General features: G+C 45.9%; 1 long non-coding RNA gene across 1 annotated transcript; it reads right to left on the minus strand.

Moving 5' to 3' along the window:
• Positions 1 to 24,893, minus strand: LOC116969551. The gene is made up of 3 exons (XR_004410830.1): positions 24,803 to 24,893; positions 21,400 to 21,465; positions 1 to 55 (listed from the first exon to the last, which is right to left on the minus strand). It is a non-coding gene; the product is annotated as an uncharacterized LOC116969551 (long non-coding RNA).
• Between the last annotated feature and the right edge of the window lie 350 nt (positions 24,894 to 25,243).

A 25,243-nucleotide genomic window follows, 5' to 3' on the forward strand; every position in this document is an offset into this window, starting at 1 on the left:
GGAAGAACAATCGCCCGATCATTGTCCGATCCCAGATATCCCGTCAGTCCCCGATCTCCCGGTCTGGAAGAGAAAGTGATTGCAGCAAAACTCCAGTGACCAATATACATTAAACGACACGGATGCAATGCTGAGGCTGTTTCATGTGCTGGTCAGGCCGCACTTGGAATATTGTGAGGACATTTCAGTCCTATGTCTGATGAAGCATGTGCAGGCTCTGGATGGGTCCAGAGGAGGTTTACAATAATTATCCCAGGAATGGGTGGTTTATATACGATGAGCGTTTGACGGCACTGGGCCTGTACTCGCTGGAGTTTAGAAGAATGAGGGGGGACCTCAATGAAACTTACCGAATAATGAACGGCTTGGATAGAGTGGTGTGGAGAGGATGTTTCCACTAGTGGGAGAGGCCACAGCCTCAGAATTAAAGGACATTATTTTAGGAAGGAATAAGGAGGAATTTCTTTAGTCAGAGGGTGGTGAATCTGTGGAATTATTTGCCACAGACGGCTGTGAAGGCCAATTCAAGCTTTCAAGGTCAGTTTATGGTCACATCTACCATTAAAGGTTAATTAAATTTCAATTATAAAAAAAGCAACAAGAGACATAACTACATAAAAGTTAACATAAACATCCACCACAGCGATCTCCCCACCATCCTCAATGTGACGGAAGGCAATACAGTCCAAACGTCTTCTTCTTTTATTCTCCTGCGGTCGGGGTAATCAAACCTCCCGCAGTCTGGGGGATTGATGCTCCCGCAGCCGGCGATCGAAGTCCCTGCGTTGGGGCGATCGATGACTCCTCGTCAGGGCGATGGAAGACCCTGCGTTGGGGCGATCAAATACTCCACATCAGGGCGATCGAAGACCCTGCGTTGGGGCGATCGATGACTCCACGTCAGGCCGATCGAAGACCCTGCGTTGGGGCGATCGATGACTCCACGTCAGGGCGATCGAAGTCCCTGCGTTGGGGCGATCGAAGGCTCCACGTCAGGGCGATCGAAGACCCTGTGTTGGGGCGATCGAAGGCTCCACATCAGGGCGATCGAAGACCATGTGTTGGGGGTGATTGAAGACTCCTCGTTGGGTGATCAAAGTTCCTGCGGTTTGGAATTTCCCAAAGTCGGTCTCTAACCAGAGACCACAAGCTCCGTGATGGTAAGTCCTGCAGGCACCAGGGGTACAGCTCTCAAAGTCGGTCTCCAGCAAATGCCAACAACTCCTCGATGTTAGACCGCAGTGCGGACGGAGATATGATACGGAAGAAAATCACATCTCCGTCGAGGTAAGTGATTAGGAAAAGTTTCCCCCAACTCCCCACATAAAACATGTTATAAAAACACTAAAAACATACATTTAACACACACACACAGAACAAACAAGGAAGGGACAGACAGACTGTTGGCGAGGCAGCCATTCCTAGCGCCACCTTGTGGTTACGTCAGTGGATGGTGTTAAGGCAGGGATTCCCACTGAGAGTAGGGAAGTTTCAAACAAGAGGACATTACTTCAGAATTAAGGGACAGAAGTTTAGGGGTAAAATGAGGGGGGAACTTCTTTACTCAGAGAGTGGTAGCTGTGTGGAATGAGCTTCCAGTGGAAGTGGTGGAGGCAGGTTCGATTTTATCATTTAAAAATAAATTGAATAGGTATATGGATGGGAAAGGAATGGAGTGTTATGGTCTGAGTGCAGGTAGATGGGACTAGGGAAAAATAATTGTTCGGCACGGACTTGTAGGGCCGAGATGGACTGTTTCTGTGCTGTAATTGTTATATGGTTATATAGAAAGATTATGAATTAGTGCGGGTGTCAGGGATTATGGGGAGAAGGCAGGATAATGGGGTTAAGAGAGAATGATAGATCAGCCATGATTGAATTGTGGAGTAGATTTGATGGGCCAAATGGCCTAATTATACTCCTATCACATGACCTTTTGAACAATCTAGGTGCCTTATTTTGGTTTTTAAAAGCTTCCCAATAGTTAGACTTCCCGCTAATCATTGCCAAGTAAGATGACGGGGCACAGTGGCGCAGCGGTAGAGTTGCTGCCTCACAGCGCCAGGGACCCGCGTTCGATCCTGACTACGGGTGCTGTCTGTACGGATTTTGTACGTTTTCCCTGTGATCTGCGTGGATTTTCTCCAGGATCTCCAGTTCCTTCCACGCTCCAAAGACGCACGGGTTTGTAGGTTAATTAGGCTTCGGTAAAAAAAAAATATTTGTCCGAAGTGTGTGTAGGACAGCATTGATCGAATGTCAGTGCGGCCGAAGGGCCTGTTTCCACGCTATGTCACTAAACTAAACAAAGAACTAGTGTGTGAACGGTGATCGCTGGTCGGCATGGACTCGATGGGATGATGGACCTGTTTCCGCGCTGTATCTCTAAACTAAACATAAAACTAGTTTGTGAACGGTGATCGCTGGTCGGCACGGACTCGATGGGACGATGGACCTGTTTCCGCACTATATCTCTAAACTAAAGACAGAACTAGTGTGTGAATGGGTGATCGATTGTTTGCACGGACTCGATGGGCCGAAGTGTCTGATTCCGCGCTGTATCTCTAAACTGTAAAACTAAACTAAACTGACATCACGGCTACTGTTCTGCCATGTGGTTACGTCCCACAACTGCCTGGTTCATGAATTAGGGAAGGTATCTGAGGAACAGCCTAGGGCTCTAAACTGATGATTACTAATGTTGAAGTAAGAAGCTATTCATACAGAGGTTGATGAGGGATTGTGTGAATATATGGAACAAGCTGCCGGTGGAAGTAGTTGCGGCAAGTACAATAACAACATTTAGTTTAGTATTGTTCAGTGACGAGATACAGTGCGAAAACAGGCCCTTCGGCCCAACGGGTCTGTGCTAACCAACGATCACCCATTTACACACTAGTTCTTTGTTTAGTTTGGCAATACAGAGTGGAAACAGGCCCACCGAGTTCGCATTGACTATATCGATCACCCGTGCACACACTAGTTCTATGTTTAGTTTAGAGATCCAGCATGGATACAGGCCCTTCGGCCCAACGAGACCACGCTAACTATCAATCACCCCGCTCATTGACACTACCCAACACACGCTTGGGATTATTTAAAATGACACCATGCCAATTAACCAACAAACCAGGAATGTGGGTGGAAGCTGGATATCCCGGAGAAAGCCCACGCCGGTCACGGGAAGAACGTACAAACTCCGTACAGACAGCACCCGTAGTCAGGATCGAACCCGGGACTCTGGTGCTGTGAGGCAGCAACTCTATCGCTGCACCATCATGCTACACGTTAAAAGACACTTGCGCAGGTAGGGGTAGAGGAAAGGTTCAGTGGGATACGGGCCAAACGCAGGAAAATGGGACTAGTTTGGATGGGGGTTCTTGGTCAGTACGGATGAGATGGGCCGAAAGGCCTGTTTCCCTGCTCTATGGCTCGATGAGGCTGCGGAAGTTCCTCCCCCCACCTCCTCACCAGACAATATTGCGAAGAGTATTAGGCCCCATATCTGAGGAAGGATGTGCTGGCGTTGGAGAGGGTCCAGATGAGGTTTACGAGAACGATTCCAGAGAATGAGTGTGTTAACTAACGTACGATGAGCATTTGTCGGCGCTGGGCCTGTACTCGCTGGGGTTTAGAAGGATGAGGGGAAAACCTCATTGAAACGTACAGAATAGTGAAATGACTGGATAGAGTTGATGTGGAGAGGATGTTTCCACTACTTGCTTCAGGTGTGATATAATTGGAGGGGCAAGAGGTGGAGGTGTTGCATTGCTTATCAGGGAAGATATTACAGCAGTGCTTTGGCAGGATAGATTAGAGGGCTCGTCTAGGGAGGCTATTTGGGTGGAACTGAGAAATGGGAACGGGGTAGCAACACTTATAGGGGTGTATTATAGACCGCCAAATGGGGAGCGAGAATTGGAAGAGCAAATATATAAGGAGATTGCAGATATTAGTAGTAAGCACAAGGTAGTGATTGTGGGAGATTTCAATTTTCCACACATAGGCTGGGAAACACATTCTGTAAATGGGCTGGATGGGTTGGAGTTTGTAAAATGTGTGCAGGATAGTTTTTTGCAGCAATACATAGAAGTACCTACTAGAGAAGGGGCGGTGCTGGACCTCCTGTTAGGAAATTGCCAATTAACCAACAACATTGCCAATTAACCAACAATTAATCAAAACTCTTTAGATTCTGGAGTAGATCCTGAGGATTGGCGGGTAGCAAACGTAACCCCACTTTTTAAGAAGGGAGGGAGAGAGAAAACGGGGAATTACAGACCAGTTAGTCTAACATCGGTAGTGGGGAAACTGCTAGAGTCAGTTATTAAAGATGGGATAGCAGCACATTTGGAAAGTGGTGAAATCATTGGACAAAGTCAGCATGGATTTACAAAAGGTAAATCATGTCTGACGAATCTTATAGAATTTTTCGAGGATGTAACTAGTAGCGTGGATAGGGGAGAACCAGTGTATGTGGTGTATCTGGATTTCCAGAAGGCTTTCGACAAGGTCCCACATAAGAGATTAGTTTACAAACTTAAAGCACACGGCATTGGGGGTTCAGTATTGATGTGGATAGAGAACTGACTGGGAAACAGGAAGCAAAGAGTAGGAGTAAACGGGTCCTTTTCACAATGGCAGGCAGTGACTAGTGGGGTACCGCAAGGCTCAGTGCTGGGACCCCAGCTATTTACAATATATATTAATGATCTGGATGAGGGAATTGAAGGCAATATCTCCAAGTTTGCGGATGACACTAAGCTGGGGGGCAGTGTTAGCTGTGAGGAGAATGCTAGGAGACTGCAAGGTGACTTGGATAGGCTGGGTGAGTGGGCAAATGTTTGGCAGATGCAGTATAATGTGGATAAATGTGAGGTTATTCATTTTGGTGGCAAAAACAGGAAATCAGACTATTATCTAAATGGTGGCCGACTAGGAAAAGGGGAGATGCAGCGAGACCTGGGTGTCATGGTACACCAGTCATTGAAAGTGGGCATGCAGGTGCAGCAGGCAGTGAAGAAAGCGATTGGTATGTTAGCTTTCATAGCAAAAGGATTTGAGTATAGGAGCAGGGAGGTTCTACTGCAGTTGTACAGGGTCTTGGTGAGACCACACCTGGAGTATTGCGTACAGTTTTGGTCTCCAAATCTGAGGAAGGACATTATTGCCATAGAGGGAGTGCAGAGAAGGTTCACCAGACTGATTCCTGGGATGTCAGGACCGTCTTATGAAGAAATACTGGATAGACTTGGTTTATACTCTCTAGAATTTAGGAGATTGAGAGGGGATCTTATAGAAACTTACAAAATTCTTAAGGGGTTGGACAGGCTAGATGCAGGAAGATTGCTCCCGATGTTGGGGAAGTCCAGGACAAGGGGTCACAGCTTAAGGATAAGGGGGAAATCCTTTAAAACCGAGATGAGAATAATTTTTTTCACACAGAGAGTGGTGAATCTCTGGAGCTCCCTGCCACAGAGGGTAGTCGAGGCCAGTTCATTGGCTATATTTAAGAGGGAGTTAGATGTGGCCCTTGTGGCTAAGGGGATCAGAGGGTATGGAGAGAAGGCAGGTACGGGATACTGAGTTGGATGATCAGCCATGATCATATTGAATGGCGGTGCAGGCTCGAAGGGCCGAATGGCCTACTCCTGCACCTAATTTCTATGTTTCTATGTTTCTATGAAATGAGACGGGTCAGGTGGCAGAGGTATGCGTTGGGGAACAGTTCGGGACCAGTGATCACAATACCATTAGTTTCAATATAATTATGGAGATGGTCAGAACTGGATCTAGGGTTGAGATTTTTGATTGGAGAAAGGCTAACTTCGAGTAACTAGATGCGAAAGGATTTAAAAGCAATAAATTGGGACATTTTGTTTTATGGGAAAGATGTGGAAGAGAAATGGAGTACATTTAAAGGTGAAATTTTAAGAGTACAGAATCTTTATGTCCCTGTTCGGTTGAAAGGAAATAGTAAAAATCGGAAAGAGCCATGGTTTTCAAGGGAAATTGGACACTTGGTTTGGAAAAAGAGGGAGATCTACAATAACTATAAACAGCATGGAGTAAATGAGGTGCGTGATGAGTGTAAAGAATGTAAAAAGAATCTTAAGAAAGAAATTAGAAAAGAAGATATGAGGTTGCTTTGGCAGTAAGGTGAAAGTAAACCCAAAGGGTTTCTACAGCTATATTAATAGCAAAAGGATAACGAGGGATAAAATTGGTCCATTAGAGAGTCAGAGTGGACAGCTATCTGCAGAGCCAAAAGAGATGGGGGAGATATTGAACAATGTATTTTCTTCGGTATTCACCAAGGAGAAGGATATTGAATTATGTGAGGTAAGGGAAACAAGTAGAGTAGCTATGGAAACTATGAGATTCAACGAAGAGGAAGTACTGACACTTTTGAGAAATATAAAAGTGGATAAGTCTCCAGGTCCGGACAGGATATTCCCTAGGACATTGAGGGAAGTTAGTGTAGAAATAGCAGGGGCTATGACAAAAATATTTCAAATGTCATTAGAAACGGTAATAGTGCCGGAGGATTGGCGTACTGCGCATGTTGTTCCATTGTTTAAAAAGGGGTCTAAGAGTAAAACTAGCAATTATAGACCTGTTAGTTTGACTCAGTGGTGGGCAAATTAATGGAAAGGATACTTAGAGATAATATATATAAGCATCTGGATAAACAGGGTCTGATTAGGAACAGTCAACATGGATTTGTGCCTGGAAGGTCATGTTTGACTAATCTTCTTGAATTTTTGAAGAGGTTACTCGGGAAATTGATGAGGGTAAAGCAGTGGATGTTGTATATATGGACTTCAGTAAGGCCTTTGACAAGGTTCCTCATGGAAGGTTGGTTAAGAAGGTTCAATGGTTGGGTATTAATGGTGGAGTAGTAAGATGGATTCAACAGTGGCTGAATGGGAGATGCCAGAGAGTAATGGTGGAAGGTTGTTTGTCAGGTTGGAGGCCAGTGACTAGTGGGGTGCCACAGGGATCTGTGTTGGGTCCACTGTTGTTTGTCATGTACATCAATGATCTGGATGATGGTGTGGTAAATTGGATTAGTAAGTATGCAGATGATACTAAGATGGGTGGGGTTGTGGATAATGAAGTAGATTTTCAAAGTCTACAGAGAGATTTATGCCAGTTGGAAGAGTGGACTGAAAGATGGCAGATGGAGTTTAATGCTGATAAGTGTGAGGTGCTACATCTTGGCAGGACAAATCAAAATAGGACGTACATGGTAAATGGTAGGGAATTGAAGAATGCAGGTGAACAGAGGGATCTGGGAATAACTGTGCACAGTTCCCTGAAAGTGGAATATCATGTAGATAGGGTGGTAAAGAAAGCTTTTGGTGTGCTGGCCTTTAAAAATCAGAGCATTGAGTATTGAAGTTGGGATGTAATGTTAAAATTGTACAAGGCATTGTGAGGCCAATTCTGGAGTATGGCGTACAATTTTGGTCGCCTAATTATAGGAAGGATGTCAACAAAATAGAGAGAGTACAGAGGAGCTTTACTAGAATGTTGCCTGGGTTTCAGCAACTAAGTTACAGAGAGAGGTTGAACAAGTTAGGGCTTTATTCTTTGGAGCGCAGAAGGTTAAGGGGGGACTTGATAGAGGTCTTTAAAATGATGAGAGGGATAGACAGAGTTGACGTGGATAAGCTGTTCCCACTGAGAGTAGGGAAGATTCAAACAAGGGGACATGACTTGAGAATTAAGGGACAGAAGTTTAGGGGTAACATGAGGGGGAACTTCTTTACTCAGAGAGTGGTGGCTGTGTGGAATGAGCTTCCAGTGAAGGTGGTGGAGGCAGGTTCGTTTTTATCATTTAAAAATAAATTGGATAGTTATGTGGACGGGAAAGGAATGGAGGTTTATGGCCTGAGCGCAGGTATATGGGACTAGGGGAGAATACGTGTTCGGCACGGACTAGAAGGGTCGAGATGGCCTGTTTCCGTTCTGTAATTGTTATATGGTTATATGGTTATAAGAGGTCATGGCCTCAGAATTAAAGGACGTTCTTTTAGGAAAGCGGTGAGTAGGAATCTCTTTAGCCAGAGGGTGGTGAATCTGTGGAATTCGTTGCCACAGACGGCTGTGGAGGCCAAGTCAATGTGTTTTCAAGGCGGAGATTGTCAGATTATTGATTAGTACAGGGGTCGGTGGTTATGGGGAGAAGGCAGGAGTATGGGGTCGAGAGGGAGAGATAGATCAGCCACGATTGAATGGCAGAGTGGACTTGATGGGCCGAATGGCCAAGGTCTGCTACTGTATCTTACAAACGTATGAAATGCTGCATGACTCGCTGAGTTCCCTCAGCAGGTGGAATGTCGCTACAGATTCCAGCATCTGCATCTTTTGTGTCTCAGTGGGAGAAAGTATAGTTTGCAAATTTCAGGTGATATTGAAATTTGTGATGTTGTGGTTGGCAAGGAAGGTGACGTAAGGTTGCAGCAGGATAAAGGTTATGGCGGTATCAATATGCAGGTAGACTGGGAAATTCTAGTTGGTACTGGATACCAAGAGAAATAATTTGTAGAGTGCCTTTGAGATGGCTTCTAAGAGCAGCTTGTAATCGAACATACTGGGCAATTTGGTTTGGCATTGGTACAGTGGCTTGCAAAAGTATTCATACCCCTTGAACGTCTCCACATTTTGTCACGTTACAATCACCAACGTAAATGTATTTTATTGGGATTTTATGTGATAGACCAACACAAAGCGGCGCATAATTTTGAAGTGGAAGGAAAATGATACATGGTTTTCAAATTTTTTTACAAATAAAAAACTGAAAAGTGTGGCGTGCAAAAGTATTCATCCCCCTTTACTCTGATACCCCTAAATAACATCCAGTGCAACCAATTTCCTTCAGAAGTCACATAATTCGTAAATAGAGTCCACTTGTGTGTAATCTAATATCAGTATAAATACAACTGTTCTGTGAAGGCCTCAGAGGATTGTTAGAGAACATTAGTGTACTAACAGCATCACGAAGCCCAAGGAACACACCAGACAGGTCAGGGATAAAGTTGTGGAGACGTTTAAAGCAGGGTTAGGTTATAAAAATATATCCCAAGCTTTGAACATCTCACGGAGCACTGTTCAATCCATCATCCGAAAATGGAAAGAGTATGCCACAACTGCAAACTTACCAAGACATGTCCGTCCACATAAACTGACAGACCGGGCAAGGAGAGCATTGATCAGAGAAGCAGCCAAGGTAACTCTGGAGGAGCTGCAGAGATCCACAGCTCAGGTGGGAGAATCTGTCCACAGTACAACTATTAGTCGTGCACTCCACAAATCGGGCCTTTATGGAAGAGTGGCAAGAAGAAAGCCATTGTTGAAAAAAAAAGCCATAAGAAGTCCCGTTTGCAGTTTGCCACAAGCCATGTGGGGGACACAGCAAACATGAGGAGGAAGGTGCTCTGGTCAGATGGGACCAACATTGAAGTTTTTGGCCTAAATGCAAAACGATATGTGTGGCGGAAAACTAACACTGCACATCACCCTGAATACACCATCCCCACTGTGAAACATGGTGGTGGCAGCATCATGCTGTGGGAATGCTTTTCTTCAGCAGGACAGGGAAGCTGGTCAGAGTTGATGGGAAGATGGATGGAGCCAAATACTGGGCAATCTTGGAAGAAAACCTGTTAGAGTCTGCAAAAGACTTGAGACTGGGGCGGAGGTTCACCTTCCAGCAGGACAACGACCAAAATCATACAGCCAGAGCTACAATGGAATGGTTTAGATCAAAGCATATTCATGTGTTAGAATGGCCCAGTCAAAGTCCAGACCTAAATCCAATTGAGAATCTCTGGCAAGACTTCAAAATTGCTGTTCACAGACGCTCTCCTTCCAATCTGACTGAACTTGAGCTATTTTGCAAAGAAGAATGGGTAAAAATGTGAGTCTCTAGATGTGCAAAGCTGGTAGAGACATACCACAAAAGACGTGCAGCTGTAATTGCAGCGAAAGGTGGTTCTACAAAGTATTGAATCAGGGGGGCTGAATACATAGAAACATAGAAACATAGAAATTAGGTGCAGGAGTAGGCCATTCGGCCCTTCGAGCCTGCACCGCCATTCAATATGATCATGGCTGATCATCCAACTCAGTATCCCGTACCTGCCTTCTCTCCATACCCTCTGATCCCCTTAGCCACAAGGGCCACATCTAACTCCCTCTTAAATATAGCCAATTAACTGGCCTCGACTACCCTCTGTGGCAGAGAGTTCCAAAGATTCACCACTCTCTGTGTGAAAAAAATTCTTCTCATCTCGGTTTTAAAGGATTTCCCCCTTATCCTTAAGCTGTGACCTCTTGTCCTGGACTTCCCCAACATCGGGAGCAATCTTCCTGCATCTAGCCTGTCCAACCCCTTAAGAATTTTGTAAGTTTCTATAAGATCCCCTCTCAATCTCCTAAATTCTAGAGAGTATAAACCAAGTCTATCCAGTCTTTCATCATACGACAGTCCTGACATCACAGGAATCAGTCTGGTGAACCTTCTCTGCACTCCCTTTATGGCAATAATGTCCTTCCTCAGATTTGGAGACCAAAACTGTACGCAATACTCCAGGTGTGGTCTCACCAAGACCCTGTACAACTGCAGTAGAAACTCCCTGCTCCTATACTCAAATCCTTTTGCTATGAAAGCTAACATACCATTCGCTTTCTTCACTGCCTGCTGCACCTGCATGCCTACTTTCAATGACTGGTGTACCATGACACCCAGGTCTCGCTGCATCTTCCCTTTTCCTAATCGGCCACCATTTAGATAATAGTCTGCTTTCCTGTTTTTGCCACCAAAATGGATAACCTCACATTTATCCACTTATACTGCATCTGCCAAACAGCTTAGTGTCATCCGCAAACTTGGAGATATTGCCTTCAATTCCCTCATCCAGATCATTAATATATATTGTAAATAGCTTGGGTCCCAGCAATGAGCCTTGCGGTACCCCACTAGTCACTGCCTGCCATTGTGAAAAGGACCCGTCTACTCCTACTCTTTGCTTCCTGTTTGCCAGCCAGTTCTCTATCCACATCAATACTGAACCCCCAATGCCGTGTGCTTTAAGTTTGTACACTAATCTCTTATGTGGGACCTTGTCGAACGCCTACTGGAAGTCCAGATACACCACATCCACTGGTTCTCCCCTATCCACGCTACTAGTTACATCCTCGAAGAATTCTATAAGATTCGTCAGACATGATTTACCTTTTGTAAATCCATGCTGACTTTGTCCAATGATTTCACCACTTTCCAAATGTGCTGCTATCCCATCTTTAATAACTGACTCTAGCAGTTTCCCCACTACCGATGTTAGACTAACTGGTCTGTAATTCCCCGTTTTCTCTCTCCCTCCCTTCTTAAAAAGTGGGGTTACGTTTGCTACCCGCCAATCCTCAGGAACTACTCCAGAATCTAAAGAGTTTTGAAAGATTATTACTAATGCATCCACTATTTCTGGAGCTACTTCCTTAAGTACTCTGGGATGCAGCCTATCTGGCCCTGGGGATTTATCGGCCTTTAATCCATTCAATTTACCCAACACCACTTCCCGGCTAACCTGGATTTCACTCAATTCCTCCAACTCCTTTGACCCACGGTTCCCTGCTATTTCCGGCAGATTATTTATGTCTTCCTTAGTGAAGACGGAACCAAAGTAGTTATTCAATTGGTCCGCCATATCCTTGTTCCCCATGATCAACTTACCTGTTTCTGACTGCAAGGGACCTACATTTGTTTTAACTAATCTCTTTCTTTTCACATATCTATAAAAACTTTTGCAGTCAGTTTTTATGTTCCTTGCCAGATTTCTTTCATAATCTATTTTTCCTTTCCTAATTAAGCCCTTTGTCCTCCTCTGCTGTTCACTGAATTTCTCCCAGTCCTCCGGTATGCTGCTTTTTCTGGCTAATTTGTACGCATCATCCTTCGCTTTGATACTATCCCTGATTTCCCTTGTTATCCACGGATGCACTACCATCCCTGATTTATTCTTTTGCCAAACTGGGATGAACAATTTTTGTAGTTCATCCATGCAGTCTTTAAATGTCTTCCATTGCATATCCACCGTCAACCCTTTTAGAATTAATTGCCAGTCAATCTTGGCCAATTCACGTCTCATACCCTCAAAGTTACCTTCCTTTAAGTTCAGAACCATTGTTTCTGAATTAACAATGTCACTCTCCATCCTAATGAAGAACTCAACCATATTATGGTCACTCTTGCCCAAGGGGGCACGTACAACAAGACTGCTAACTAACCCTTCGTCATTACTCAATACCCAGTCTAAAATAGCCTGCTCTCTCGTTGGTTCCTCTACATGTTGATTTAGATAACTATCCTGCATACATTCCAAGAAATCCTCTTCCTCAGCACCCCTGCCAATTTGATTCACCCAATCTATATGTAGATTGAAGTCACCCATTATAACTGTTTTGCCTTTGTCGCACGCATTTCTAATTTCCTGTTTGATACCATCTCCAACTTCACTACTACTGTTAGGTGGCCTGTACACGACACCCACCAGCGTTTTCGGCCCCTTAGTGTTTCGCAGCTCTACCCATACCGATTCCACATCCTCCAAACTAATGTCCTTCCTTTCCATTGCGTAAATCTCCTCTCTAATCAGCAACGCTACCCCACCTCCTTTTCCTTTCTCTCTATCCTTCCTGAATATTGAATATCCCTGGATGTTCAGCTCCCAGCCTTGGTCACCCTGGACCCATGTCTCCGTGATCCCAACTATATCATAGTCATTAATAGCTATCTGCACAGTGAACTCATCCACCTTATTACGAATGCTCCTTGCATTGAGACACAAAGCCTTCAGGCATGTTTTTACAACACACTTACCCCTTATACAATTATGTTGAAAAGTGGCCCTTTCTGATTTTTGTCCTGGTTTTGTCTGCCTGCCACTTTTACTTTTCACCTTGCTACCTATTGCTTCTACCCTCATTTTACACCCCTCTGTCTCTACGCTCACACATTTAAGAAACCCTTTCCCTTTAACTCCACCTCCACTATCCCATTCGACGCCCCACCCCCCTTATTCAGTTTAAAACCACCCGTGTAGCAGTGGCAAACCTGCCTGCCAGAATGCTGGTCCCCCACCTGTTAAGATGCAATCCGTCCCTTTTGTACAGTCCCCCCTTACCCCAAAACAGATCCCAGTGATCTAAGAATCTAAATCCCTGCCCCGTGCACCAGTTCCTCAGCCACACGTTCAGGTCCCGTATCTCCCTGTTCCTGCTCTCGCCAGCACGAGGAACTGGAAGCAAACCGGAGATAACAACCCTGGAGGTCCTGCTTTTCAGCATTTTTCCGAGCTCTTAGAGTCACGCTGCAGAATAGTCATCCCCTTCTTTCCGACATCGTTTGTGCCGACATGAACTACCACTTCCGGATGTTCACCATCGCCCTTGAGGATTTTCTGCACTCTGTCCGTGACATCCTGGATCATGGCACCAGGAAGACAGCACACCATCCTCGCATCCCGTCTGTTGCCGCAGAAACCGCTGTCGGTACCTCTCACAATGGAGTCTCCCACTACAATGGCGTTGCCTGCCCTAGGCCTTTTTGGTTTTGGCTCAACAGCCCTATTCGCATCACAAGCCAGTCCGTCGCCCAGTGTAAACACCTCTTCTGTCCCGACAGCTTCTAAGTGGGTGAACCTGTTCACAAGAGGTACAACACCCGGGGACGTTGGCATTCCATGCTTCTCTCCCGTTCTCACTGTCTCCCACCTTCTCTCTTCCAGTACCTTAGGTGTAACAACCGTACTGTAGGACTTGTCGAGGAACGACTCCGTTTCTCGGACGAACCGGAGGTCATCCACTTGCTTCTCCAGTTCCCCAACACGGCCCTTCAGGAGCTCCACCTGGATGCACTTCTCGCATTTGTAGCAGCCAGCGGCACTAGCGGTGCCCTTGACCTCCCACATACTGCAAGCATCGCACTGAATCAGCTTGCCTGACATTTCCTTCTTTCGTCTCCTCGCCGAAGACTCCCGAGCCAAAGACTCACACTTTTCTCACAGGGCACTTCCCTCACAAGGCCGCTCACTCACTGCCGCTCGCAAAGAGCAGTCTTGCTTAAATTGACTGATAAATTGACTGATTTACCAATTTACAAACCAAATTTCTCAGTTTTCAACTGTTTTCCCACACTGACTTACTTCTCTCCTCCCACTTGGGCTAGAGCCAATCAGTCGTATCTCTTGCTAATCTCCTGCTGCTGTTGCTCCCAAACCTACAGCAGTTCAGAGTCAAGTCTGCCTGTCCTTGGCACCTACTTTAACTGTTTTCACTTCTCTCCTCCCACTTGGGCTAGAGCCAATCAGTCGTATCTCTTGCTAATCTCCTGCTGCTGTTGCTCCCAAAACCACAGCAGTTCTGAGTCAAGTCTGCCTGTCCTTGGCACCTACTTTAACTGTTTTCACTTCTCTCCTCCCACTTGGGCTAGAGCCAATCAGTCGTATCTCTTGCTAAGCTCCTGCTGCTGTTGCGCCCAAAACTACAGCAGTTCTTTTGCACGCCACACTTTTCAGTTTTTTATTTGTAAAACATTTGAAAACCATGTATCATTTTCCTTCCACTTCACAATTATGCACCACTTTGTGTTGGTCTATCACATAAAATCCCAATAAAATACATTTACGTTTGTGGTTGTAACGTGACACAATGTGGAAAAGTTCAAGGGGTATGACAACTTTTGCAAGCCACTGTATATGGGGGCATAGTGGCACAGCGGTAGAGTTGCTGCCTCACAGCGCCAGACCCCGGGTTCGATCCTGACTGTAGGTGCTGTCTTTACAGAGTTTGTATGTTCCCCCCGTGCTCCGGTTCCCTCCCACAGTCCAATGGTCTTACAGGTTTGTAGGTTAATTGGCTTGTATTTATTAGCAAATTGTCCCTTGTATGTATAGGATGGCGTTAGTGTGCGGGGATCGCTGGTCAGCGCGGACTCGGTGGGCTGAAGGCCCTGTTTCCACTCTGTATCTCTAAAAATAAAAGTATTGTATAACAAACCAGATTTAATCAGGGTGGTTATGGTAAAAGAACCGTTTGGAGGTAGTGACCATAAAATGATAAAATGCTGAGGCTTTATAACATGCTGGTCAGACCGCACATGGAGTATTGGGAGCAGTTTAGGGCCCTATATATGAGGAGGTAGGTATTGGCATTGGAGAGGATTCAGAGGAGGTTTATGAGAATGGTGGCTTCAACATATGATGAGCATTTGTCATCATTGGGCCTGTACGCGCTGGAGTTTAGAAGGATGAAGGGGCACCTCATTGAAACTTACCGAACAATGAAAGGCTTGGATAGAGTGGATGTAGAGAGAATGTTTTCACTAGTGGGAGTGTCCAGGACTAGAGGTCACAGATTCAGAATTAAAGGACATTCCTTTACAAAGGAGACGAGGAGGAATGTCCTTAATCAGAGGGTGGTGAATCTGTGGAATTATTTGCTACAGACGGCTGTGGACGACAAGTCAATGGATATTTTTAAGGCAGAGATAGATAGATTCTTGAATAGTGCGGGTGTCAGGGGTTACAGGGAGAAGGCAGGAGAATGGGGTTAGGAGGGAGTGATAGATCAGCTGTGATTGAATGGCGGAGTAGACTTGATGGGGGGGGGGGGGGGAATGGCCTTATTCTTCTCCTATCACGTATGGCCTTAAATATCATCAACAACATAATTGAAGCTGTGGTCAATAAGGCACACTGATGTCGCGTCTTGCTCAAAAGATGAAGGAGGTTTGTCATTTCTCCAGTGACTCACACCAACATCTGCACATGAATTGTGAAAGAACACTGTTAGGTTGCTTCACACCATGGTTTGGCAACAGCTCTGCTCAAGACCACAATAAATTGCTGAGAGCTTAGTTTAGTTTAGAGATTCAGCACGGTAACAGGCCCTTCGGCCCACCGAGTCCATGCCATGCTAGTGTGCGGGGACCAGCGATCCCCGCACACTTGCACTATCTGACACACACCCGGGCCAATTAATAATCTTGCCACGCCAATTCACCAGTAAACCCAAGGTGGCCAAGAGTCCATTTTGAAGAATGCTTTATTGTCACATGTCCCAGACAGTACAATTAAATTCTTTAACAGGTCAACAGAATATGTAAACGGGCAATGTACACAAAAACGCTGGAGAAACTCAGCGGGTGCAGCAGCATCTATGGAGCGAAGGAAATGGGCAACGTTTCTGGCCGAAACACTTCTTCAGACAGGCAAACTCTGTAGGGATAAGCACCTGACATCAGGATCGAACCTGGGTCTCTGGCACTGTGAGGCAACACTACCACTGCACCACTGTGCCGCCCCTATCGGGGATATCGCCCAGTCCATCACACAAAGCAGTCTCTCCATTCCACCCCCTGAAGGGCCTGTTAGAACGCATTTTATCAGCTTGGTTTTGGAACAGCTCCAACCACACAACCCTGCTTCGGCCCATCTATTGGTATGGTTGGAAATTGCCATGTGTACCAGAATTGAGTGTTTGCATGCAACCCAGGCAAGTCGTACTATATAAGGTCATGATGATAGGAGCAGAATTAGGCCATTCGGCCCATCAAGGCTACTCCGCCATTGAATAATGGCCGATCTATCTCTCCCTCCTAACCCCATTCACTTGCCTTCTCCCCATAACCTCTGACACCCGTACTAATCAAGAATATATCTATCTGTCTTAAATACATCCACTGAAATTGCCTCCACATCTTCTGTGGCAAAGAATTCCACAGATTCATCACCTTCTGACTAAAGGAGGCTATAACCTCTGGTCCGATACTCTCCCACAAGTGGAAACATCCTCTCCACGTCCAATCTATCCAAACCATTCACTATTCTGTACGTTTCAAAGAAGTTCCCCCCCTCACTATTCTAAACTCCAGCGAGTACAGGCCCAGTGCTGTCAAACGCTCACCATAAGCTTTTCCCACTGAGAGTAGGGAAGCTTCAAACAAGGGGACATGACTTGAGAATTAAGGGACAGAAGTTTAGGGATAACATGAGGGGGAACGTCTTTACTCAGAGAGTGGTGGCTGTGTGGAATGAGCTTCCAGTGAAGGTGTTGGAGGCAGGTTCGTTTTTATAATTTAAAAATAAATTGGATAGTTATATGGACGGGAAAGGAATGGAGGGTCATGGTCTGAGCGCAGGTATATGGCAATAGGGGAGAATACGTGTTCGGCACGGATTAGAAGGGTCGGGATGGCCTGTTTCCGTGCTGTAATTGTTATATGGTTATATGGTTATATGTTAATCAACTAATTCCCATGATCATTCATGTAAACCTCTCGACCCTCTCCAGAGCCAGATAGAGTGCTCATAACTTGAGTACAATTAACTCACAATATTGAGTACAATTAAGAGTCAAGGGAGAGGGAGACACAGAGATACCTTTCTGACCTTTCTGTCCTGGGCCTCCTCCACTGTCAGGATGAGGCCCAACACAAACTGGAGGAACAGTACCTCATAATTCACTTGGGCAGTTGACACCCCAGCATTATGAATAACATAACATAAGCAAGTAACCGTTGCTCACCCTCTCTCTCTCAATTACTCCCCTTTCCTATTCTAGGACCAGTCTGACTGTCCTCCTGATTACATATTATCTCTGTTTGTTTCGTTGTCACCTTCTCCCCGCTCCCCGTTGTCACCTTCTCCCCGATATATCTACATTTTCCTCGAACTTCATAACCTTTGTCTCGTTTTCACACCTTTAACTTCATTATCTCCGTGTCTCTCTCTCCCCTCACTCTCAATATGAAGAAGGGTCACGACCCGAAACCTTACCCATTCCTTCTCACCGATTTGCAGATTTGGGAACAGTTTCTTCCCAGTTATTATCAGGTAACTGAATCATCCTACAACAACCAGAGAGCAGTGCTGAACTACTAACTACATCTTTGATAGAAACATAGAAAATAGGTGCAGGAGTAGGCCATTCTGCCCTTTGAGCCTGCACCGCCATTCAATATGATCATGGCTGATCATCCAACACAGTATCCTGTACCTACCTTCTCGCCATACCCCCTGATCCCTTTAGCCATAAGTGCCACATCTCACTCTCTCTTAAATATAGCCAATGAACTGGCCTCAACTACCTTCTGTGGCAGAGAATTCCACAGATTCACCACTCTCTGTGTGAAAAATGTTTTTCTCATCTCAGTCCTAAAAGATTTCCCCCTTATCTGCTAGAGTCAGTTATTAAAGATGGGATAGCAGCACATTTGGAAAGTGGTGAAATCATTGGACAAAGTCAGCATGGATTTACAAAAGGTAAATCATGTCTGACGAATCTTATAGAATTTTTCGAGGATGTAACTAGTAGCGTGGATAGGGGAGAACCAGTGGATGTGGTGTATCTGGCCTTCCAGAAGGCTTTCGACAAGGTCCCACATAAGAGATTAGTTTACAAACTTAAAGCACACGGCATTGGGGGTTCAGTATTGATGTGGATAGAGAACTGGCTGGCAAACAGGAAGCAAAGAGTAGGAGTAAACGGGTCCTTTTCACAATGGCAGGCAGTGACTAGTGGGGTACCGCAAGGCTCAGTGCTGGGACCCCAGCTATTTACAATATATATTAATGATCTGGATGAGGGAATTGAAGGCAATATCTCCAAGTTTGCGGATGACACTAAGCTGGGGGGCAGTGTTAGCTGTGAGGAGGATGCTAGGAGACTGCAAGGTGACTTTGATAGGCTGGGTGAGTGGGCAAATGTTTGGCAGATGCAGTATAATGTGGATAAATGTGAGCTTCTCCATTTTGGTGGCAAAAACAGGAAAACAGACTATTATCTAAATGTGGCCGACTAGGAAAAGGGGAGATGCAGCGAGACCTGGGTGTCATGGTACACCAGTCATTGAAAGTGGGCATGCAGGTGCAGCAGGCAGTGAAGAAAGCGAATGGTATGTTAGCTTTCATAGCAAAAGGATTTGAGTATAGGAGCAGGGACGTTCTACTGCAGTTGTACAGTGTCTTGGTGAGACCACACCTGGAGTATTGCGTACAGTTTTGGTCTCCAAATCTGAGGAAGGACATTATTGCCATAGAGGGAGTGCAGAGAAGGTTCACCAGACTGATTCCTGGGATGTCAGGACTGTCTTATGAAGAAAGACTGGATAGACTTGGTTTATACTCTCTAGAATTTAGGAGACTGAGAGGGGATCTTATAGAAACTTACACAATTCTTAAGGGGTTGGACAGGCTAGATGCAGGAAGATTGCTCCCGGTGTTGGGGAAGTCCAGGACAAGGGGTCACAGCTTAAGGATAAGGGGGAATTCCTTTAAAACCGAGATGAGAAGAACTTTTTTCACACAGAGAGTGGTGAATCTCTGAAACTCCCTGCCACAGAGGGTAGTCGAGGCCAGTTCATTGGCTATATTTAAGAGGGAGTTAGATGTGGCCCTTGTGGCTAAGGGGATCAGAGGGTATGGAGAGAAGGCAGGTACGGGATACTGAGTTGGATGATCAGCCATGATCATATTGAATGGCGGTGCAGGCTCGAAGGGCCGCATGGCCTACTCCTGCACCTAATTTCTATGTTTCTATGTTTCTATGTTTCTATCCTTAAACTGTGACCCCTTGTTCTGTACTTCCCCAACATCGGGAACAATCTTCCTGCATCTAGCCTGTCCAACCCCTTAAGAATGTTGTAAGTTTCTATAAGATCCCCCCTCAATTTTCTAAATTCTAGCGTGTACAAGCCGAGTCTATCCAGTCTTTCTTCATATGAAAGTCCTGACATCCCAGGAATCAGTCTGGTGAACCTTCTCTGCACCCCCTCTGTGGCAAGAATGTCTTTCCTCAGATTAGGAGACCAAAACTCTACGCAATACTCCAGGTGTATTCTCACCAAGTCCCTGTACAACTGAAGTACAACCTCCCTGCTCCTATACTCAAATCCGTTTTCTATGAATGCTAACATACCATTCGCTTTCTTCACTGCCTGCTGCATCTGCATGCCTACTTTTAATGACTGGTGTACCATGACACCCAAGTCTCGTTGCTTTTCCTAATCGGGTTGATGACCCGAAGACTATCCTTGATCAGTCTTTGCTGGTTTTACATTACACTAAACGTTATTCCCTTATCATGTATCTGTACACTGTAAATGGAACAACGGTAATCATGTATAGGAAGGAACTGCAGATGCTAGATTAAACCGTAGATAGACACAAAATGCTGGTGTAACTCAGCGGGACAGGCAGCATCTCTGAATAGAAGGAATGGGTGACATTTCGGGTCGAGTCCCTTCTTTTATCCACAGATGCTGCCTGTCCCGTTGAGTTACTCCAGCATGTTGTGTCTATCTTCGATTATAATCATGTGTTGTCTTTGCGTTGACTGGTTAGCACGCAAAAATAGCTTTTCGCTGTATCTCGGTACACACGACAATAAACATAGATAACATAAAATAATAGAAAATAGGTGCAGGAGGAGGCCATTCGGCCCTTCCAGCCAGCACCGCTATTCAATATGATCATTGCTGATCATCCACAATCAGTACCCCGTTCCTGCCTACTTCCCCCATATCCGGTAAGAGCTAAATCTAACTATCTCTTAACAAAATCCAGTGAATTGGCCTCCACTGCCTTCTGTGGTAGAGAATTTCACAGATTCACAACTCTCTGGGTGAAAAAGTGTGTCCTTGTCTCGGTCCTAAATGAACTACCGCTGATAATTAAACTGTGACCCCTGGTTCTGGACTCCCCCAACATCGGGAACATTTTTCCTGCATCTAGCCTGTCCAATCCTTTAAGAATGTTTTATGTTTCTATAATATATCCTCTCATCCTTCTAAATTCCAGTAAATACAAGCTCAGTCGACCCATTCTTTTATCATATGTCAGTCCCGCTATCCCGGGAATTAGCCTGGTGAAAATGTTTAACGAAGAACAGCAGATACTGGTTTTAATTGAAGGTAGACACAAAATCCTGGAATAACTCAGTGGGACAGGCAGTATCTCTGGAGAGAAGGCATGGGTGACGTTTCGGATTTTGAATAAGGGTTTCGGCCCGAAACGTTGACTATTTCCTTCGCTCCATAGATGCTGCTGCACCCGCTGAGTTTCTCCAGCATTTTTGTGTACTTTCGGATTCGCGACCCTTTTTCAGACCTGATGCAGCACTCCCTCAATATCAAGAAACCTAAATTGAACTCTCCAGAGATGCTGCCTGTCCCGCTGAGTTACTCCAGCATGTTGTGTGTTTTTTGGTGTAAGCCAGCATCTGCAGTTACCTTAATACACAAAGTATTTCAGTGATTCGACTCTGTACAAATTCACAACTCAGCTAAACAGGTTGTTGTTTGTGGGAACAAGTGACAGACACAGAATTACGTACCTGGGTTGTGTCCACTGCTCGTGTCTGGAATATCGACTGTCAAACTCTTGTTCTCAGTGGCCGTCACTGTGTGGAGAACACGAATGTGTAGAGGGGGAAATTTACATCAGGAAACTGAAGTAAAATAAGGAAGTATTCCTTTATCAGCAAATAGTTAACCCCTTTCATCCCTGATGGGCATGGCTTTGATTTAGTGGACGGAGTGGTGTAATGTAGGAAATGTCCCTCTCTATCTCTGCAAACCTACTCTGGCTCTGACCCTATTCCTGGTCTCTGTAACCCCCTCCCCACCGGCACCTACACCCCTCCCTGTCAAATTGGAGGTATTTAATCTAGTGGGTGTGACAGTCTCCTGTTCCACATCGCCATGGTTAGGGTGCTCATTTGCACAAGACTGCACCGATTCAAGAATTGTGTAGGAAACAACTGCAGATACTGTTTTAAATCGAAGATAGATACAAAATGCTGGAGTAACTCAGCGGGGCAGGCAGCATCTCTGGAGATAAGGAATGGGTGACGTTTCGGGTCTGAAGAAGGGTCTCGACCTGAAACATCACTCATTCCTTCTCTCCAGAGATGCTGCCTGACCAGCTGAGTTACTGATTCAAGAATGCTTGGATTTGTGCAAGGCAAGTTTGCCCAAATAACTCCGCAAAGTTTTATAATGGATTAGCAGAGAGTGAAAACCTAGAACAGAGAATAGAACAGCACGGGAACAGGCCCTTCGGCCCACAATATCTGTGCCGAACATGATGCCAAATTAATCTCCTGTGTCTGCACATAATCTGGAACTCTGCATTCCTTGCATGTCCATGTGCCTATCTAAAGGCCACCAAAACACCACCATCATCGCTGCCTCCACCATCACCCCTAGGCACCATCACTCTCTGGGTAAAAAAACATCCCCACACATTTGAGATCTCATTAAGTTTAGAGATACAGCGCGGAAACAGACCCTTCTGCCCACAGAGTCCGCGCCGACCATCGATAGCCCGCTCACACACTGGTTCCATGTATAGTTTAGAGATACAGCGCGGAAACAGGCCATTCGGCCCACCGAGTCCGCACCGACCTGCGATCCCCGCACACTAACACCATCCGACACACTAGGGACAATTTTACATTTAAACCAAGCCTATTATCCTACAAACATGTACGTCTTTGGAGTGTGGGAGGAAACCGAAGATCATGGAGAAAACCCACTCAGAGAACGTGCAAACTCCGTGCGGACAGCACTTGTAGTCGGGATCGAACATGTGTCTCTGGAGCTGTGAGGCAGCAACTCTACCACGCCCCACTGTGCCACCCACTTCAGCTTTCCCCCTCTGATCTTAATTTACCCCCGTAGGTTATTCCTAGTGTATGAGTAAGACTCGTGGGAAACAGTGAAGTGGCAGAAACTTGAGCGGCCCAACGCCCTCTTGATATATGAGGAAGTAGACAGAAGCTGTGACAGGAAATTTAGTGCTAAAAATGTAAATGTTCTTTCACAGAATGAAGGGCAATGTATCGCAGAGTTCCCCAAAGCTGAGGGTGCATAACACTCATAACAGATGCTGGCTGAAACCAAAGATAGACACAAAAAGGTGGAGTTACTCAATGGGTCAGTTTAATTTAGTTTAGAGATACAGTGCAGATACAGCGCGGAAACAGGCCCTTCAGCCCACCGTGTCCGCGCTGACCAGCAAAGATTCTCTGCATTAGTGCGGCAGCGTGGTAGCGTAGCGATTGAACTACTGCCTTGGAGTGCGAGAGTGCCAGGTTCGATCTTGGCTACGGGTGCTGTCTGTACGGAGTTTGCACGTTCTCCCGGAGAAATGGCAGACGGAGTTTAATCCGAGCAAGAGTGCAGTGTTGCACTTTGAGAGGTTGAAGGCACAAGGAGAGGGGGTAGTTCCATGGCAAGTCCAATAACAGCATTGTTTGTTTTTAGCACGGAAACCGGCCCTTCGGCCCACCCAATCCTGACTGACCATAGATCACCCGTTCACACACTAGTTATAGGTTTAGTTTAGAGATACATTGTGGAAAGAAGCCCTGTGGCCCACCGTGTCCACACCGACTAGCGATCCCCGCACGGGACACATCCCACTTTGTCTTTTTCTCTGTCTTCATTCTGGTCTTCTCCCAGTCTGTCCATCGGGTTAGAATGCCTGGGTTTCTGACAGGGGTACTGAGGAGAGACATCTGTGCTGTGGGAGGGATAGTGAGGAGGGAGCGCTGCGGGAGGAGGGAGCCGCTGCAGGGGGAGCGGTGAGGAGAGCAAGCTGCCGGAGGAGCGGTGAGAAGGGAGTGCTCTGTTGTGGAAGAGATGATGATGAAAGAAGCACTGTTCTGTGAGAGGAACTGTTCACCCCTTACCCTCAGACACCCCCTGTCTTTCAGTCTCCCTCACTTCCCCAAAAATCCTCTTCCCTCACAACTCAGACCCTCTTCCCCTCGGTTCCTCACAACAGTCCCTCCTCCCAGGGTCTCACCCCAAATCGTTGCCTATCCATGCCCTCCATAGATGCTGCCTGACCCGCTAATATACACCAGAATTTTGTTTTTTATTTGTAATCCATCACGGTGGCGCAGTGGTAGAGTTGCTGCCTTACAGTGAATGCAGCGCCGGAGACCCAGGTTCGATCCCGGCTACGGGTGCCATCTGTACAGAGTTTGTACAATCTCCCCGTGACCTGGATGATCAGCCATGATTATATTGAATGGCGATGCAGGCTCGAAGCGCCGAATGGCCTACTCCTGCACCTAATTTATATGTTTCTATGTTTCTATGACCTGCGTGGATTTTCTCCGAGATCTTCGGTTTCCTCCCACACTCCAAAGACATGCAGGTTTGCAGGTTAATTGGCTTGGTAAATGTGCAAATTGTCCCTAGTGAGTGCAGGATACTGTTAATGTGCAGAGATCGCTGGTCGGCGCAGACTCGGTGGGCCGAAGGGTGTTTCCGCGCTGTATCTCGAAACTAAAAAACATCATCTGCAGTTCCTTGAGTCTCGCCTCAATTTCCTGACGCTGCCCTCACCCTCCCTCCCGCCCACACTCACCGGGGTCCCACACACACATGCACTCGTTGCCACCTCGGGAACCTCACCGCGGCGGGACGAACAGGGACCACGTTGCAAATGCATCGGATATAGACTGGGGAAATAACTCACAAGAGCCATGTATTGATGCAGCGTTGCAGAGGGTGAAGCCGGCCGGCCTCAGTCTCATTCTCAAAATATACCAGTGGAATGAAATGGAAGGTGGACGGATCTAACCAAGGACTTGCTCCCAGAAAGCACATATCTATTTAGATTCCATATTGGGGGGGGGGAGGGGGGACACTCATGTCAGCATGCATCATTAGAAATTGGCAAAAAAGAAAAAACTATATAGGCAAGTAATATTTTCTACAAACCAATGGCAAGCGCTGCTTCATAATTCCACTTCACGTTCTTATAACGGAGCATCTCCCAGTCACTTATTTCTTCAAACTCTTCCTTGGAAAAATATCCTGGAAATGTCTTTGAAATGGTCAGCATCCTAGAAAAACAAACATTGTACCTGATACTTTGGTGCATGGTCTGAGAAGGAGCAGCAGCATCTTCCCCGTTCACAGGCCCCTGAGATGACATTAATCCGGCTTCTTCTGCCTGTTCTCCATGTCAAAGTTCCCTGGAGTCTCACCTCTGAGCCCTGCGTCCCAGACATGGTCTCTCTCATCTCCTTCAGCAGCTCCTCGGTCTCCCTTCCTGAGCTCAGACAACCACTTCTCCTCTCCTCACATACACCTCGACTAAACTCCTCGCCTCAATTAAACCCCTCGACTCAACCAAACCTCACACTTCACTACTAAACC

The sequence above is a fragment of the Amblyraja radiata genome, unplaced genomic scaffold (assembly GCF_010909765.2).
Source record: "Amblyraja radiata isolate CabotCenter1 unplaced genomic scaffold, sAmbRad1.1.pri S73, whole genome shotgun sequence".
Lineage (NCBI taxonomy): Eukaryota > Metazoa > Chordata > Chondrichthyes > Rajiformes > Rajidae > Amblyraja > Amblyraja radiata.